The 17,737-nt window shown below is 44.3% G+C and overlaps 1 protein-coding gene and 1 pseudogene across 1 annotated transcript in view; both read right to left on the reverse strand.

The window, feature by feature from the left end:
• The window catches only part of C8H11orf65 (chromosome 8 C11orf65 homolog), a 356,377-nt gene that overhangs the window by 332,479 nt on the left and 6,161 nt on the right, over positions 1–17,737 (reverse strand). The gene's annotated exons all lie outside the window — the stretch shown is intronic.
• LOC146801977 (uncharacterized) lies at positions 1,786–15,752 on the reverse strand (annotated as a pseudogene).

Consider the following 17,737-nt stretch of genomic DNA (forward strand, 5'->3'; position numbering starts at 1 on the left):
AGCAGTGGGTTATCTGTTATTAAGTGCGGCCCATGGGATTTGGTCATTCAAACCATCCTGATCTGCCCTGAGACGATGGACCCATCTCTGTTCTATCTTGAACAGTGCTTTTTGTGTAATCTTAGGATGAGTCTCAAGTACTAGCCATCTCAAGGAGTCCGGTGTATGATTGTTCTTCTTGCAGTGAGTGTATAGTTTGGTAGTGACCCTTTGGCATCTCACATTACTTTTGTGTTCTGTTATGCGTGTTTTGACTGATCTAAGGGTCATCCCCATGTATCTCTTGTCACACAGGCAGGCGATTAAGTAGATACAATGTGTTGTGTTACAATTAGTGTGTCTCAAAATTCTCCAAGTGAAGGTGTCTGGAAAAAATCACTTCTTTTGTCACTGAAGTTTGGTGGCACACCGAGCATGTGCCACAATGGGTGGTGATCTGTCACCGGGGGGAGGTCCCATAGTGTTCTTTGCTCCTTGTGGCAGGTATTCCTAGGTCTAGTGTTGATGAGAATGTCCTTCAGGTTTTGTGTTCGCTTAAAGGCAAAGCGTGGAGGAGGGATATTAAGGTCACCAGTGGTTAAGATCCCCCAATGTTTTTAGGTCTCGCCTGACCCAGCGGATGCGCTGATCTGGCGAGACATTTAGTAGGTGGGTTTAGAAAGTGCTACCCACATTTTTGTGCTGGCGACAAGCTACAGTGCACGATGGCGTGCACGCGCACAGCTGCTCCCCGTATTCCCCCCTCCCTTCTGCCCAGCCATCTGCCTTTCTTGCGCCAGCCTTCAGCACCATACCCCTCCCCCCGCTGCTGCGCGCACATCCCTAGCGTGCGTCATCGCGATCGCTTTCGCTTTTAGAGTGATCGCGATGAGGGATTGTCAGTGTGCTAAAAAATGCCGGTTGCAATCCACTTCTCTTTTGTTGTGTGCTTGGAGAAATACCATGCTATTTGTATTCCTAGGGGGGTTTTATACACATTTGTAAGCCGTCCGATGGCAAAAACTTTCCCCCACGCGTTTGTCTTCTTGATGGCAGCCGTAAATTACCCCCTTCCTTTCTGGTTGGAGTACCAAGCTCCGTTGCCTTTCAAACGATCAAAGTTTAGTTTCTTTCAAAGCCCAACTAGAAACAACTTATTGTATGTCACAGGTCCTTTTAGCCGCAGTCCAAGCAGCCCATAAATACATAAAGCAGCCCATTAAACGACAGGGCATCGACTAACCCGTTGCCTCAATTCAGTCACTGAGTGGGGAGAACTGAACTCGAAACAAAGCACCCCCTTAAAGCACAATGCAGCCCATTGTTGCGGCACCAGAGTGTTTGCGTTGTGAGACCATCTAAGGGCCAAGCCGAGAAATGTTTGTTTTCTGGGGCAGCAACATCCCGTGGCATATTCCATAAAACAATGTGCACTATGGGGATATTGGAGGAGACGTATTTAAGGCGCAGGCAATGTTTGTCCAAAGAGCACCGAAGAAAGTGAGGCTTGCTGTGCAGAGACTGCAAAGGTTATGAACTTGTCAGTCGTCTGCGGAGAAGTGAGCGCTTGTCTGTGCTCTCGCCCACCCCTCCAAAGCCCACACATGCCCAGTGTGTCAGCTGGCCTAGGATATCGAAGGCACCATGGGCATGGCCGTGGCTGCAGCCCAGCCTGCCTCCTCACCTGGCAGCTTGTCTCTGCTTTCCACTCGCTCCTTGAAAACGCTTGTCTTCGCCCTCCTCCATGGTGCACAAGCCTGGCTGTGTAGCCGTGGGACGGGGATGGCCCGCCCGGATTAGCCAAGTTCACAGCTTGTTGTCCACACGTGAAGGCGGCCGGCTCAAAACAAGCCTCTGCCGCCCTTGGGCGCTGAGCTCCTCTGCGTTTTCTATTTTATAAAAAAAAAAAAGTGTAACAGATTTGCACATGCCGTTTGCCACTTCGGGCTAAAAGGTATTTTTGGGCAGAAAGAAATTTCCAGTTCCCGGAATCATTCACTTATTATTGTGCTCTAGAATGATGTTGGCAGGGCCAACATTATTTTAGCAAGCATTAGCATAGCCAATAGGTCTCGCCTCTGGGACCTTATAGGTGTTTAGCCATGCAACAGTTGGTGTTGTTACACCAAGGATATTGTGCTGCATAACTAAATACTTATAAGGTCCCATAAGCGAGACCTATTGGCTATGCCAATGCTTGTTTATTATGCCTTTTATGCGTGTGGAATTAGAAGTAAAATATGTAACACATGTCAGGGTATCTGTTTGTTCCTTGTTGCTAGGTTGTAATAGGGCCTCACGGGGGTTGTTACGTGCCCTCTTTAGTGAGTCTCTGATCTGTCGTTCGGGGTAACCTTTATGTCCAAGGTTAGAACTTAAGTGGTGTGCTTCAGTCAAGTAGTCCCTACTGGAACTACAATTCCTCCTGATACTGAGGAACTGCCCAAAGGGCAGGTTGTCCTTGAGAGCCCTGGGATGATGTCTGCTGTATAACAGCAAGCTGTTCCTGTCTGTCGGTTTTTTGTATAGTGTAGTGCTTAGTCCTGTATCGTCGAGCACTACATTGAGATCTAAAAAGGGTACGTGAGAGCTCGAAATGGTGTGAGTGAATTTCAGATATTGGTTTTGTGTGTTTATCCACTCGCAAAAGGCCAGACAGGTCTGACGATTCCCCTTCCAAAAGATCAGTATGTCATCTATGAATCGCCTCCACGTAGTTAGATTGTTGATGTAGGGGTTGTTAGGATGTCTAATGACCTCCTCCTCAAAGGTGGCCATGTAAATACAGGCCACACTAGGGGCGAAGGTACTCCCCATTGAAGTACCCTGGGATTGATGAAACAATTGTTTGTTGTATTCAAAGTAATTCTCCGTTAGTGCCAGAGTGGCACATTTCATAATGAAGGAGATCGGGGTGGGGGGGAAGTCCATTCCTCTCTCATGCGAACTGTCTTGATTGCCGTTAATGTGGCACGTTGGGGGATATTAGTGTATAGTGCTTCCACATCCAACGTTACCAGTATGTCAATGTCACTGGTGTCGTGCATCTCCTCTAAAATGTGTAGGCTATCCGTCGTGTCACGAACGTAGGACGGAGTCTTTTTTACTAGAGGTTGCAAGAAATGGTCAACAAACCTGGACAAGGGTTCCAGAAGTGACCCTATTCTAGAGATAATAGGGCGTCCTGTGACTGGTGTGGTGCCCTTATGAATTTTGGGTGGCGTGTAAAAATAAGGAATCCTAGCATCCTTGGTGATAAGAAAGTCAGCTTCTTTCTTATTGATCCACCCGTTGCTTTCTGCTTCAAAAGTAATGGTTGCAATCTTGGAGGTTAATCTCGATGTTGGGTCAATCGAGAGGGGAGTGTAATAAGAGGTGTTGTCAAGTTGTCGTCTACACTCACGATCATAATCAGGGGTAGTCTGTTTCACAGTGGCACCCCCCCTTGTCCGCCTGTTTTATAGTGATGCTATTGTCATTGGCGAAAGATCTAGCAGCCGACAATTCAGCATTTGACATGTTGTGAAATGCGTGCTTTTTTGGGAATAGTGTCTAATTCACAGAGAACGGCCTTCTCAAATGTTAGCACTTCTGGAGGGACCATACTGTTAGTAGGTGTAAATGTTGAGGGATTGCATAGGCCAGTGTCTGTAGATTCAATGAGTGGTTGGTCTTGAAAAAATGCTTTTAAGCGTACTTTCCTAAGGAACTCATGGATTTCGCAATTGTCTCTAAACTTGTCTGTTCTAGGCGTTGGGACATATCCCAGTCCTTTTTCAAGTACGGTCTGTTCCAAATCAGTCAATGGTCTATGAGACAAATTGACTATTAGTTCCTTTTCCCTCTGACCCTGCCCCTTGATTCCGTTGGGTATTGTTCCTGATCCTGCCACTGCACTGCCTTTTGGGCTCCTCTGTTTCGCCCTCTTCCTCTGCCCCAACCTCTGCCTAAAAAAGGTGGGTTGCCCGAGGGATAGAACTGGGGTTGTCCATGTGGGTAAATGGGGAACTGCCAGAAGGGTTGTTGTGGTGGACCTGTGTAGGCCGGTGTGTTGTTATAGTGGGGGTAAGAGGGTTGGTTATTCCTCTTTTGGTGATTACTCCCCCAGCTGCCAGTGCTCGATTCACTATTGGAGGATCCCCTCCTTGAGTTATCAGAGCTGTCATCAGAGGAATAGCTATTCTTGGTTGTCTGGTAATCTGCTTTCAAATAGGGGTATATTTTCTCCTTATCGAACTTTTGAATATCCTTCTGTAATTTAGCTATTTTTTGTTTAAGCAGGTATTCTCTGCTGTCAGTTATCTCACCGTTTATTTCAGCTAATTTAGACTTGAAAGCGGTGTTCTGGATGGTGGATTTACTTGCCCCCTCTGCTGCCTGTATTCTTGCTAATAAGGCATCTGCTAGCCATTGGGCAGTGTTGATAATGAGAACCAGAAGGTCTTGGGTACATTTCCAAGAGACCAGACACCATTCTTTTTTTAAAGTGGGGTCTTCTAAAAATAGCCAGTGAAAGATGTTAATTATAATTCCACTTGGAGCGATATTGGCTCGTAGGTATTCTTTCATCAGCGCCCCATGGAGCGTGATTTTAACCCATTCTCTTTTTAATGCTGTTAATGAGGTCCAGTCTTCTGATTGCGACCCTGAGGCCGCAGAACCCCCTGCCCCAAGAAGGCAGGGTGTTTTCCTTAAAATATCGGCTACAGCTTCATCATTGAAGCTGAGTTCTTGGTTATCCTCCATACTTGGTAGGTTAACCAGACCGCCCCTAAATGTTATGTGGGTAGGATTACGACTATGGTCCAGTCAGAGAGAGTAACACTGTATGGTAACCTGTACGATGTCCCACGGGGGCTGCCCGTGCATAAACTACATTATTAACTAGGGGGACTGTTGGGCATTTGTGAGAGGTCCAGCATACGTGCCCTGTCAATTATTCCAAAATGAAGAGTATGCAGTTCCTCAGGGTAGAGAGAGAGAGAGTGTATGTGATAAGGAGACCGTGTACAAGAGGAAAGGAGTTCCTCTTGTCAGAACAAGGGTCCTCACACACCAAGCAAGCTAGGTGTCATGCTTCATCATATGGACCTGCTCCTCGTCCGGTCGGCGCTGCAATACCCGATGGGCACCCATGAAGGGGATCTTTAGCGGAGATCTTTTGTTCCTGGCCATATGGTGCAGTGCGTGTGAGGGGTCTAGTGGTGTAGATGTGAGTGAATGTGAGTGATTTAAAACAAGTTGGATAGTCCAAAATATGACTTTATTAGGGCTGGCTATCCACTCGGTTAAAAACAAGATTGGAGTGGCAGCTTGCTGATGTGAGGGTTCAGCTCAGCTATGCTCATCTCTGGTGGTCAACATGTTTCATGCCTCACGGTCCTAGTGATCCTTGGCAATTCCTCAGGACCTATTGTAATAGAACTATCTACACAATGTGGTGGGTGCAGTTGTTACCTACCACGCTGAATACTATGGGGACAGTCTCTCCATGTATAACTGGTAACCTAAGAGAAAAAATAAGGTAACCATAACATGGGTCAGTGTAGAGATCTAGATACTCTCTCACACATTTCTCGCAAACAAACTCTCTCTTCTTGAAGTAGTGTACAATTAACACATAGTGATGGCATCGGAGGTACCAAATGTTAGTCTCCATGCAGAATGAATAACATGTAATGAAGAGTGAAGTGTAAACCTACCTACACGGGAGAACAAAATTGAAAACAAAGTTAAAAACAGAATTAAATGTCAAGTTGGCAAACGGAATGGTAAGACTAGAATTGATAGACACAAAAGTGCATCAGGGGCACTCACCTAATTAAGTATTACCCCCTGCTTCAATCCGTGTTCGATGCGGTACCGGGACATCAAGATTCTGGTGTCCTATTGGCGACAAAAGTCAGTGTAAAAGAAGTTCAAGAGGGTTGGTAAAACCGTCACTTGGCCAATACAGGAAAGCCTCCCTCGAATCTATCATACCGTGTGTTCAAGGGCAGCATGTGGGGTGTGCCCCACATTATAGAGTACCATGAAGACCCCATCAGTCATGGAGGGTCAAATGTGGCGCATAGTTGGTACGCCTCACACCCAGCCTATACATCGTGTCGCCAATCAGATGTTATGAAGCAGTTGCAAGCGTCCACAACCAACCACACATTCATACGCTCTAGGTATGGTCAGGAAGTCAGCGGGTAATCAACTAATGCATCCCAGGATCACAGGCGCTCACATGTGCAGCATGTGGGTTGTGCCACAGATACTTAATAGAGTACCATGAAGACCCCGTCAGCCATGGAGGGTCAAATGTGGTGCAAGGTTGGTTTGTTTGCGAGAAATGTGTGAGAGAGTATCTAGATCTCTACACTGACCCATGTTATGGTTACCTTATTTTTTCTCTTAGTTTACCAGTTATACATGGAGAGACTGTCCCCATAGTATTCAGCATGGTAGGTAACAACTGCACCCACCACATTGTGTAGATAGTTCTATTACAATAGGTTCTGAAGAATTGCCAAGGATCACTATGACCGCGAGGCATGAAACAGGTTGACCACCAGAGATGAGCATAGGGGAGCTGAACCCTCACGTCAGCAAGCTGCCACTCTAATGGTGTTTTTAACCGAGTGGATAGCCAGCCCTAATAGTCATATTTTGGACTATCCAACTTATTTTAAATCACTCACATCTACACCACTAGACCCCTCACACACACTGCACCATACAGCCAGGAACAAAAGATCTCCGCTAAAGAGCCCCTTCATGGGTGCCCGTCGGGTATTGCAGCGCCGACCCGACGAGGAGCAGGTCCATATGATGAAGCATGACACCTAGCTTGCTTTGCGTGTGAGGACCCTAGTTCCGACAAGAGGAACTCCTTTCCTCTTGTACACGGTCTCCTTATCACATACACTCTTTCTCTCTCTACCCTGAGGAACTGCATACTCTTCATTTTGGAATAATTCTCTAAACTGCATGCAGTGTCCGCAGGCATGGCACACAGGAAGGTGTGCCATGTTGTGTTTTCACTTTTGCTTGCACCAAGACAGCAGCCTGCAGTGGCAGTCTGTATGTTCTTGGTGAGGGGTCCTTTAGGTTGGCACAATTTGTGCTTCAGCCTTTTGGGCCCTCTTTAGCCTCCTTGCCCTATGTACCAGGAGTACCTTTTACTAGAGACTTACAGGGAATACCAAAGATATTGCCAATTGGGGAGACAATCGTACAGTTTTGGGAAAGAGATCTGGCACTGGGGACCAGGTTGGCAATAACCCAGTATACTTCCAGACGAAATCACATTAAATTCCAGGCAAAAAGTGGGGGTGACCATGTCACAAAGAGCACTTTTGTACATGGCCAATAAGTTTTAAGTGGACTGATTTCAAAGTTACATGATTTTTATGGTTTTATGTTTGCGTTTATGAAATTGAATATAGCCAGGTCCTATTTGACAAAACAGGAAAAAAATAAGGCAGTGTTAAGCTGCTTGATGTGCTTCTATGGGTTTAGCAGGAGGGCACCTAGACAAAGAACATCACACGCATCACAGCAATACATGAAATACAGTTGGAGATCTAAACCTCTGCTTTACGTTTCAAAAACATGCTAGGAAAACATAAGAAAAGATTCTGGAATGTCTGAGATTGATTATGAGAAACAGGCCTGTTAGACCTGACATCCTCAGCGTGATATTCCCCCAAGGTTTTGCCTTCAATCTTCCAGTTTTCCTCATTTAATTTGTTTTAGTTGGCATTAGGACTCTATGCACTGTACCACTGCAGACCATGCTAAAGTGCTTGTGCCCTCTCCTTCAAACATGGTAAAATTAGACTACACCTATTTGGCACATTTAAGTTACTAGCAAGTCCCTAGTAAATGGTACTACCTGTACCCAGGGCCTGTAAATTAAATGCTACAAAGTTAGCCTGCAGCACTCTTGGTGTCACCCACTAAAGTAGCCCTTTAAAACAGATTTCAGACCTGCCGGTGCAGCCCGTAGTGCAGTTTTAAATTGCCATTTCGACCTGGCAAAATAGCCCTTTTCTCCAGGCCTAAACCTTCCTTTTTGTTACTTATAATTAACCCCTAAAGTAGGCCTTCAAGGCTCCCAGGGCAGGACGCATTCTATTTAAAAATTAGGACATGTGTGCTTAAGTTTTACATGTTGTGGCATTGAAAAACTCCTAAAGTCATTTTCTTTTATTTTCCACTATAGTAAGACCTATCTCTTCCATTGACCAACACTGGGTTACCTTATTACATTTAAAACGTGATAACTTTGGATTAGGTACAGGTAGAAATATACTGTTTAGACTCAAATGAACTGTAATTTAAGAATCCTCTTCAATCCTAAAGTCGGATTTTAGTCACAATGCTGAAAATGCCTCTTTTAGAAAGCTGCCATTTTCTTTTCCTAACCATTTGTGCCTCCTGCTAGTGACATGGGTCACATGACTGTGAATGGTTCTGCTGTTGAGGTTTGTGTATTCCCCTAAGATAGTGACACAAAGGGGACTAGGTGTGGCCAGGATGGCTAGAGACAGACTTCTACCCTGGCCCACTGATATTTTAAGGGGTTTGCCTCCTGCACAAAGGAGCTTGACAACAGCGTTTTTTTTATACCCCATCCACCATCTCACATGCTGACCCACACCCCCTCACTGCTACATTTAAAAAGTTTGACATAGCTTAGTTACTACTGCAGGTTAACAACATGACCCCCACATCAGCTATTGCGTTCTTGATGACCGGAAATTAGACTATTCTGCACACAGGATATTACTGCACTACCCATTGAAATCTTGGTATGATAGAAATTTCAGGAAATCAATTTTTTTTAATCAAGTAAGCATTTCCTCGACCAAATATGCCAATATTTTCTTTCAGGTAGCATTTGCTAATGTTTGATTCATAGATTCTGCTGTATTCTGCAGATAGACTGCAGAATACAGCCAATATGCCACTCCTGCAATTAAATAACTGGAAAATAACGATTTTGTTGAAGATAAGGGCGCCCATACTATGTCTCTCCTCATCCCAAAAGGTTTACTGCTTGGATAGGCTTTTGTCAGGTGGGATATTTATTCGTAGGCATCAATGTTTTTGCTATGGATTATGCAGTCTCGTGTTATACATATGATAAATGCACAAACATATCATTTATTTGTTTACACACAAAGACTATGTGATATCCCAAGAGCTCCAGTTTGGTTTCTGTAGGGACATGATTTGTTCAAAAGTCAACTTTGCTGAAGGCATGAGCATTTTTCTTCTGCAGTCACAAGTTCTACTTTTTCATTAATCTGTTAAGGAAAGAAGCTACTAGAGGCTCTTGTTTCTTAAATATTCTAGTTGACTAGCAACGTTTGCTGTCTTCGTACAGAGTGGCACTGAAGGAAATGTGTAAAGCTTTTGGAACAATGGGGAAAGTCGAATTTAGCTTAACTGTTCAACTCTCTCCCCTTACATTCTGAGCTGTACCCCTAAATTATACAATGAATCTGCATAGTAAACACACAGTGTGAAGAGAAGAAAGGGGCTGCAGGACACTAGCTAGGATGCGCTGTAAGATTTACTTGCTGCTATAATCAGAGAAAAGCAACTGTCTTTGAGGTAGATGCAGAGAAACAGCAGTAAAGAGAGGTTAGAGGTCTGCAATCTCCCGGCACCATAGACACAAACACCTCTAATGATAATGTGCATGGGTGCTGCTAGTACCATGGAAGCAGGGGAGCTGTTAGGAGGCATCAGCAGAGCTTCATTTGGAAATGTATTGATCAGGCAAAATGCAGCCATAATAGAGGAGAATTAAAGGTTTAGTAAACAGCTCTCAGCCATCTTGGAAAGGAGCCAGTTGCATAAAATACTTTAGTTCCCGCAGCCACCAGAGAAGAATAAAGAGTTTATTTTGGACTAAACTGCACTGATTTGACTTGGGCCACTGGAGTTATGCGGCAGAGGAGGATCAAATTATGCGACAGGGTTGAGTGAATTATGTGGCAAGGACAGCCAAGTTATGCAATATTATGCAGCACATTTTGTGATAGTATTACTTCATTATTTTGTCATTTGTAAGCGTTTTAATATTGTCTGGGTGTTAGTCGTACCTCATTAGTAACAGTTTAACACCCAAATGTAGCAATAAGTTACAGAAAGGTGAACAGTTAGCCTTTGCAAAGGCAACATGTGTTGATGCATTTTTACCAACGTTTGAACCTTTTCAGGTAGAAACTATTTTGTTTTTTAAAATCTGCAGATTATGCAGTAAATGAAGGATTATTTGGCAAATCTAAAACTATGCGGAAATCACTGCAGCCGCATAATCACATAATTCCAGTGGCACTGTTTTTAGAAACATCTATATTATATTACCTAAGAGTCACATTCTATGGAAGCATTTGTGTGTTATTGGCTCGTGCAATACTATACAAACTCATATTATCATATATCAACTATTGCTGCACTAAATTCTTCTGAAGCTAAATGGTGACTTGATTTGAGTATTTGTGTTCTTGCATAAGTTAATTAGTCTTTAATGTGATAAGAAATCAATATTAGGAAGTGTTGGGAGTGCAAATAGCAAAAATACATTTATCTCAAGGATCACAAATGGTTTAAACCATAATAGAGAAAAAAAATATTTTTACAAATACTTTCATTTGTCTGCCCATTACAAATTGGCATTGGTAGTGCACAATGGCAGAGGATAGTATAAATGGACAAGCAACTAAAGCTAAAAAGATCACAAATGTCAATGCCAGAAAGCAAGCAATCCACCAATTGAAGCCACTTGTTATTCACACTGATTCAATTTAGCATAGTGTGTCTGAAATTAAAGATCATTTGCAGTAAACCGTAATCAGTGTATGCAAATCTGAAAAACAGCATTGCAAAACAAGGTGATAGCTAAGCAATAAGGATGTAGGATTTAGAAAAACAAGAAATCAAGCAAGAAAGAATAACAGTACACTCTCTAGTCTTCTTGGAAAGGAGTGATGATTCAGTGGCCTTGGAAGAGTAATGTAGATTTTCCTAATAAGTTATGACGGAAAGTCTTAATTTTATTAAAGACACGGAGGCGAGTATTATGCTATCTTTTCTTGCATTTATTTCAATAGCAGCAAGATAAGCGTAAAACTACACTCCCCAGAAGGCTGCAGGAGAAAACTACTGGCCAATGGGGAGAACAATAACAAAAAACAAACCAATCAGGTCAGGCCAACCATATAAGGACCTATCTGACCGCAAGCAGTCCTCTTTTCTTGTGCGAATCATGAAGAAGTCGAAAACAAAGGAACCAAAAATAACAGTAAGTAAACAGTCAATATCCAGGTAAAAAGTTCTTGGGTCATAGACACCATGGACGAAACATCCTGAGGAAACCATGAAGGCAAACAGATGGACGTCGACGTCGAGAACTCCGGTGAGGTAGGACCAGGCTCATGAGGAAGGCGGTGGTAACGCTGGAGTACCTAAGGGGGGGAGAAAACAGAACAAATTAGAGCTGTTGTGGAGGGATAATACTCGCCTCCGTGTCTTTAATAAAATTAAGACTTTCCGTCATAACTTATTAGGAAAATCTACATTTTATGGCAAGACCGGAGGCTCCTATTATGTTAGTTCAAAGCATATCAACAACCAGAGAAGAAGCAGTAATCACAGGTTTACAATAGAAGGTCTTGAAAACATTATCGTTAGACCAATCTGCTGACTTAAGGATATCTTCTAGGCGGGAGCCGGACCAAAAGGCTTTAGAAGCCATGGCACCTCTGGTAGAATGAGCACCGAACACAGAAGCATCAATGCCCGCAAGAGACATGATCCAACGGACCCAACGGGCCAGAGTAGCAGAAGAAACAGGAAGGTGAGGTTTGCGGAAAGAAATGAGCAATTGGGAATGGGAAGAAGTCCTGAAGTCAGCAGATTTTTGCTCATAAGCTTTTAAGCAGCGACCCACACATAATTTCGGTTGAGCTGGGAAGTAAGGATAAAACACTGATTGTAAATTTGTCTTTGTGCGTCTCTGCACTTGAAACAACACTCCAGTAGGAGAATACTGCCTAGAAGAAAGATCTAAAGCCCTAACATCAGAGACACGTTTAATTGAGACTAAACACAACAACATAGTAAGTTTTGCAGATAACATTTTCAGTGATAGAGCAGCATTGTCAGGCCAATCCAAAAACAATTTAAAAACCAAATTAACGTCCCATAAAGAAGAATACTTAGCCAACGGAGGTTTGGAAAATCGGACTCCTCTCAACAAACGACAAACCAGCGGATGAGAGCCAACTGGTTTATTGTCGATGGGATGATGGTTAAGTGAAATGGCTGATCTGTACAGGTTCACCGTGCGATAGGACTTGCCAGCGCTGGCCTCCGAGGCCAGAAAATTAACTACGAAAGTCACAGAGGCTGAAACGGGATCGATAGACCGTTCCAGACACCAGCTTGACCAAAGAGACCAAGCGGAATTGTATGCTCTGGAAGTGCCGGGAGCCCAGGCCCGGCTGATAAAGAGTGAAGCTTCCTGAGAAAGGAGTTGGTCAGAAGAGAGAGGCCGGAGAGCTTCCAGGCCGAAAGAGTCAGGGACCGATCCAGAATGAGGGAGTGAGGGGAACCTCGAGGGTCCAGAAGAAGATCCGTGGAATGAGGAAGAAGGACCGGAAAGTCCACCGCTAATTCCAGAAGAGAAGGAAACCATATCTGGGATTGCCAAAAGGGCACTACCAGGATTAGAGACGTTTGTTGACGTCGAACCTGGGAAAGAACCCTGTTGATCATAATGAAGGGAGGAAAAGCATAGTTGAGATGAAGAGACCAATCCTGCAGGAACGCATCGGTCGCTAAAGCTAGCGGATCCGGGCGCCAGCTGTAAAAGCGAGGTAGCTGGGAATTGAGGCGGGACGCAAATAGGTCGATGAAGAAAGGGCCCCACTTGAGCGAGAGAGAATGAAACACGGAGGGAAGTAAGCTCCAATCGCTGGAATCCCGGAGAAACCGAGAGTGCCAATCCGCGACGGAATTGAGATTGCCGGGGAGATACTCGGCGTGAAGGGAGAGATTGTAGAGGAGACAGTAATGCCATAGACTTTTGGCGAGCTCCGCCAGGGGTTTGGATCTTGTGCCACCGAGACGGTTGATGTAACGGACCGCAGAAACATTGTCCATCCTGAGAAGAATGGAGCAACTTACCTTGTTCTTTGCGAGGCTGCGGATTGCAAAGGAGCCTGCAAGCATCTCTAAACAGTTGATGTGCAATGACGACTCCTCTAGAGACCATGTACCTCCAGTCGAGATTGGCCCACAACGGGCGCCCCAGCCCGCCAGGCTGGCATCGGATTCTAATACAAGATCTGGGGCCGTGGCGAAGATGGTCCTTCCGTTCCACGCATCTAAATGGTCTATCCACCATTGAAGTTCGGAGCGTGAGTCTTGGTCTAGGAGGATAAGATCTGAATAAGCCAGCCCCTGACGTAGATGTCGTATTTTTAAACGCTGAAGAGCTCGATAGTGAAGAGGACCTGGGAAAATGGCCTGAATGGAAGCGGAGAGAAGCCCCACGATCCTTGCCAGGGAGCGAAGGGAGATTCGGGGAAGAGAAAGAACCTGAGAAATTTCTGATCGGATAGTTGCGATCTTTTCGGAAGGGAGAAAGAGAGACGCTGAGGGAGAATCTACGCGAAACCCCAGGAAATCCACACTTTGAGACGGAACCAACATGGACTTGTCTGGATTGATAAGAAACCCGAGATCGAGCAGAAGGGATTGGGTCACCTGAAGGTCCCGCAGGAGACCTGATTTGTTCTCGTTCATGAGAAGAAGATCGTCCAGATAAATAATCAGACGAATTCCTAACGCTCGAAGATAAGCCACCACAGGCTTCATGATTTTTGTGAAACACCAAGGAGCCGAAGAAAGACCGAAGGGGAGCGAACAAAACCGATAAGTGACGTCCAGCCATTGAAACTGGAGGAACTTGGAATGTGAGGGATGGATAGGAACTGTCAGATACGCATCCTGAAGGTCCAAGCGGACCAACCAATCGCTGACTCGCAGAGTGTCTCGCAAATGAATGATGGTCTCCATTTTGAAATGTCTGTAAACAACAAACTGATTGAAAACTTTGAGGTTGATAACCGGACACATCTTTTTGTTCTTTTTGCGAACCAGAAACAATGTGCTTAGAAATCCCGAGGGATCGAATGGGAGTCTTAGGATAGCTTTCTTTGTCAACAGGGAATGAATTTCTTGAGAGATGAGGCGCGACACGTCGGCGGAAAAAACCAGAGGAGGAGGCAAAGTATCCTGGAAAGGAGGAGCGTAAAACTCTATGAGATAACCTTGGACAGAACTGAGAACCCAAGGGTCTGAGGTTAAAGTTTGCCATTTGCTTAGAAAGAGCGCTAAACGCCCTCCCACGGGAGGGCCAGAAGACAGGCTTACCTTGTTGGGAGAAGTTGGAGTTGTTGCTGTTGCCCCTGTGGCCTCTCTGGCCACGACCCCGGAAGCCACGGCCACGTTGGGGGTAGAACTGCGGCTTGTATTCTTGATAACCGGCGCTGGAGGCGCCTCTGGAACCTTGGTAATTGGAGAAGCGGCCGGAAGAGCGGTTCCTGCCTCTGCCGGCCCTGCCAAAAACCCGAGGGGCAAAAACTTTTTTGATAGAAATTTGAGCCTTGTCGAGAGAGGCGAAAGTGGAAACGAATTTAGACAGGTCTTTGACCAAAGAATCCCCAAAGAGTAGGCCGTCCGCCTTGACTCCAGGGTCCTGAGAAGCCAAATTGGCTAACTTAGGGTCTAACTTAATCAGGAGACCTTTGCGCCTTTCATGCGTAATAGCGGCATTGGCATTGCCCAATAAACAAAACGTACGTTGAGCCCAAAGTGAAACTTCTTCAGGATTTAGCACCAGCTCCTCTGAACGCGCCGACTCTGCCAGATCCAAAATGCGGGCAAGGGGGCCCACCATATCCAAGAGTTTGTCCTGACAAGAGGACCATGCTCTATCCACCCCCTTACGAGGGTCCTTACCGAACTTAGAAAAAAAGGTGAGGAGCGGTTGGTCAATGGCGGGAGTGACCGTGATGTTAGAGGCCAAAGAAGGTTTGGGGCATTCGGATTTTAATTTAGCTCTGACTGATTTATCCAGAGGTTGGCGCAACTTTGAAGAAATATACTCCCCCCACATGAGGAAGGGGAAACCATTCCGTAGAATTTGGGTGTCTAATCAAAGCAGGGTCAAACATAGGAAGTCCCTCTGAGTCCAGAATAGGTTCAGACTCGAAAGGCGACAATTTCTGCTTTTTGGGCGAAGTGTCGCCACCACCGAAAAGGTCAAAAAGAGTGTCTTCGTCTGTGTCACACAAATCATCATCATCCGTATCCTGGATGGTATTAATGACCAGCTTCCTAGGAACCTCCACGTTTTTAAGCTTGGCTTTACTTTTGCCAAATGTCAAAGTAGACCCCTCCTTTGACTGAGGCCTGGGAGGAATAACATCCTCAATCTTTCGCGAGGAAACCTCGCTGACCACATGTGACACTTTTTTGGGTAACAGAGTGGCAGGAACCAGTTTTCGTTTTCTGCTTTCCCCCGCAGACTGGGCCAAAGCTTTGGTCATAATACTGATGAGAGAATTTTCCATGGTCTTTGACACTCTTTGCATGGAGTGTTCTACTGCAGTCTCCACAGAAGAATTAATAAAATTGCTTAAATCTGTTTTAAAATTAGCAGTTTCCTCATTGTCAAGCTCAGGAGAGCTGGGAATCTCCATTGTAATAGAAACTGGCAAATAAGGGGTTAACCGTGTCAAGAGAACCAAGGGGGCGTGTACCAGCAAGCTTGCCGGTGAAAGAAGAGCCTGAGGAGGTGTGTCACCAAGCCGGCAGAGGAGCGCTGAGGAGAGCGTGTGAAAGCAGCAATATAGAGGCAGATAGCGGTGGGAAAGGCGAGGCGGCACAGAGGCAGCAAACGTGAGGGGAAACAAAACCGGCAAAGTAAACACAGCGCGCGCGCGCGTGGGAGCAGACGCGTCAAACTGACAACCGAGGGGGGAATGAAACAACGTAGTTGGAAACGAAGCCGTAACCACGGCAACCCAGCGTGTGAAACGCTCGAGAAACGAAGCAGAAACCAAGCAACAATGAAACAAGTAAAATGTGCTTAAACAATTGTAAATACGGAATTTTAAGTAAGAGAAATAAAATAGTCGACTTATCTGACTGCAAGCAGCAAGAAAAGAGGACTGCTTGCGGTCAGATAGGTCCTTATATGGTTGGCCTGACCTGATTGGTTTGTTTTTTGTTATTGTTCTCCCCATTGGCCAGTAGTTTTCTCCTGCAGCCTTCTGGGGAGTGTAGTTTTACGCTTATCTTGCTGCTATTGAAATAAATGCAAGAAAAGATAGCATAATAGGAGCCTCCGGTTTTGCCATAAAATTTTATTAAGACCTTTTATAGCTCTTGCATGCACATTTTTATTGTAAAGAAAGAAAAGGGGGGCGATAAAATTGTATTTTAATGTGCTGATGTTTTTGTATGAGAGACTATGAAGAAAAGAAAGGACGTTTTACTGATAAAAGAAGATCTAAAAGAAGTTGGTGGAAAACAACACATTTCCTTTGTGGAGCTCATCCACTATTGGGATCACTGTAGTTAAAAAAATATCAAGGCTTCAAGGGACCCAACGCTTAAACTGCCTATAGAAGCTTACACTGAATAACTTTCAGTAAGATGCAGATGTCTGTTCCAGAGGATTCAGATGAAAGACTAACTGTTTACAGTGGCTTTGGATCAGTATAAACAGAGAGTGAGAAGGTGGATTATAGAACAATGATTGGATAATCATTTTAAGAAATGAGGAGAATTCAAAATTCAACTGAAGAAAGATCTCACAACTAGTCTAAATATTTACTTGTTTCACAACTTCTTACAAATTAACTCAGAATTTAGATTTCTTGATTGATTAGTTAATAGTGAATTTGTAACTTTGCAGTAAATTGTAAATCTGGGCAGTTGCAAGACACCTCGATGTTAATAATTTGTGGATTCGTTAGTAAATACATTTTTGTATCATACCGTTCTAGTCGTCAGGTGAAGCCCATACAGAACAGCAGCTACAACTGAAGAATTTCAGACACATTAACATACGCATAGACTTTGGGCTTTAATTGCCCCACCCATCTTCCCCTCTTCTAAAGCTGTATGTTTGTGTTCTCGGTCAGCAGCTGACATAACTGAAAGACACTAAGAAAACAAGTAATCTATGCAAAGAAATAAACTAATTGATTACAGATTTTAAAATGATGAATAGCACTAAAAGAGGATATGAATGGTTATTGTCATTGCTAATTATGAACTCTTGAGGAATTTTAGAATACTGGTAATTATATTATAGGATTCATTCATTATTATAATTACTAAGATTAGCACTGAATTGTGCAATCATAATGGAACATTATCTGACTGCTTGGTATTAATGAACTAATTTGGAAGGAAAGTTCTAGATCATTCTCCCCAGACTCCCAATCTAGAGAATGGAACAAAACATCTGATCAAGCGGAGGATTCTTCTTAGAATACCCAAAAACACAATGTGAATAAGGGTCACAGGGGAATTGATTAAGGACTGAAACAACTCCAATCCCCAATCAGTACCTAACAACTAACAGGAGATGCTCAGTCCGTTCAAGGAGAACAGACAGCCGCTGAACGCTGTGAAAAATACCAAAAGACCTCTTCAGATAGTTTGCTCATCACCT

This window comes from Triturus cristatus, chromosome 8 (assembly GCF_964204655.1).
Source record: "Triturus cristatus chromosome 8, aTriCri1.1, whole genome shotgun sequence".
Taxonomy (NCBI): domain Eukaryota; kingdom Metazoa; phylum Chordata; class Amphibia; order Caudata; family Salamandridae; genus Triturus; species Triturus cristatus.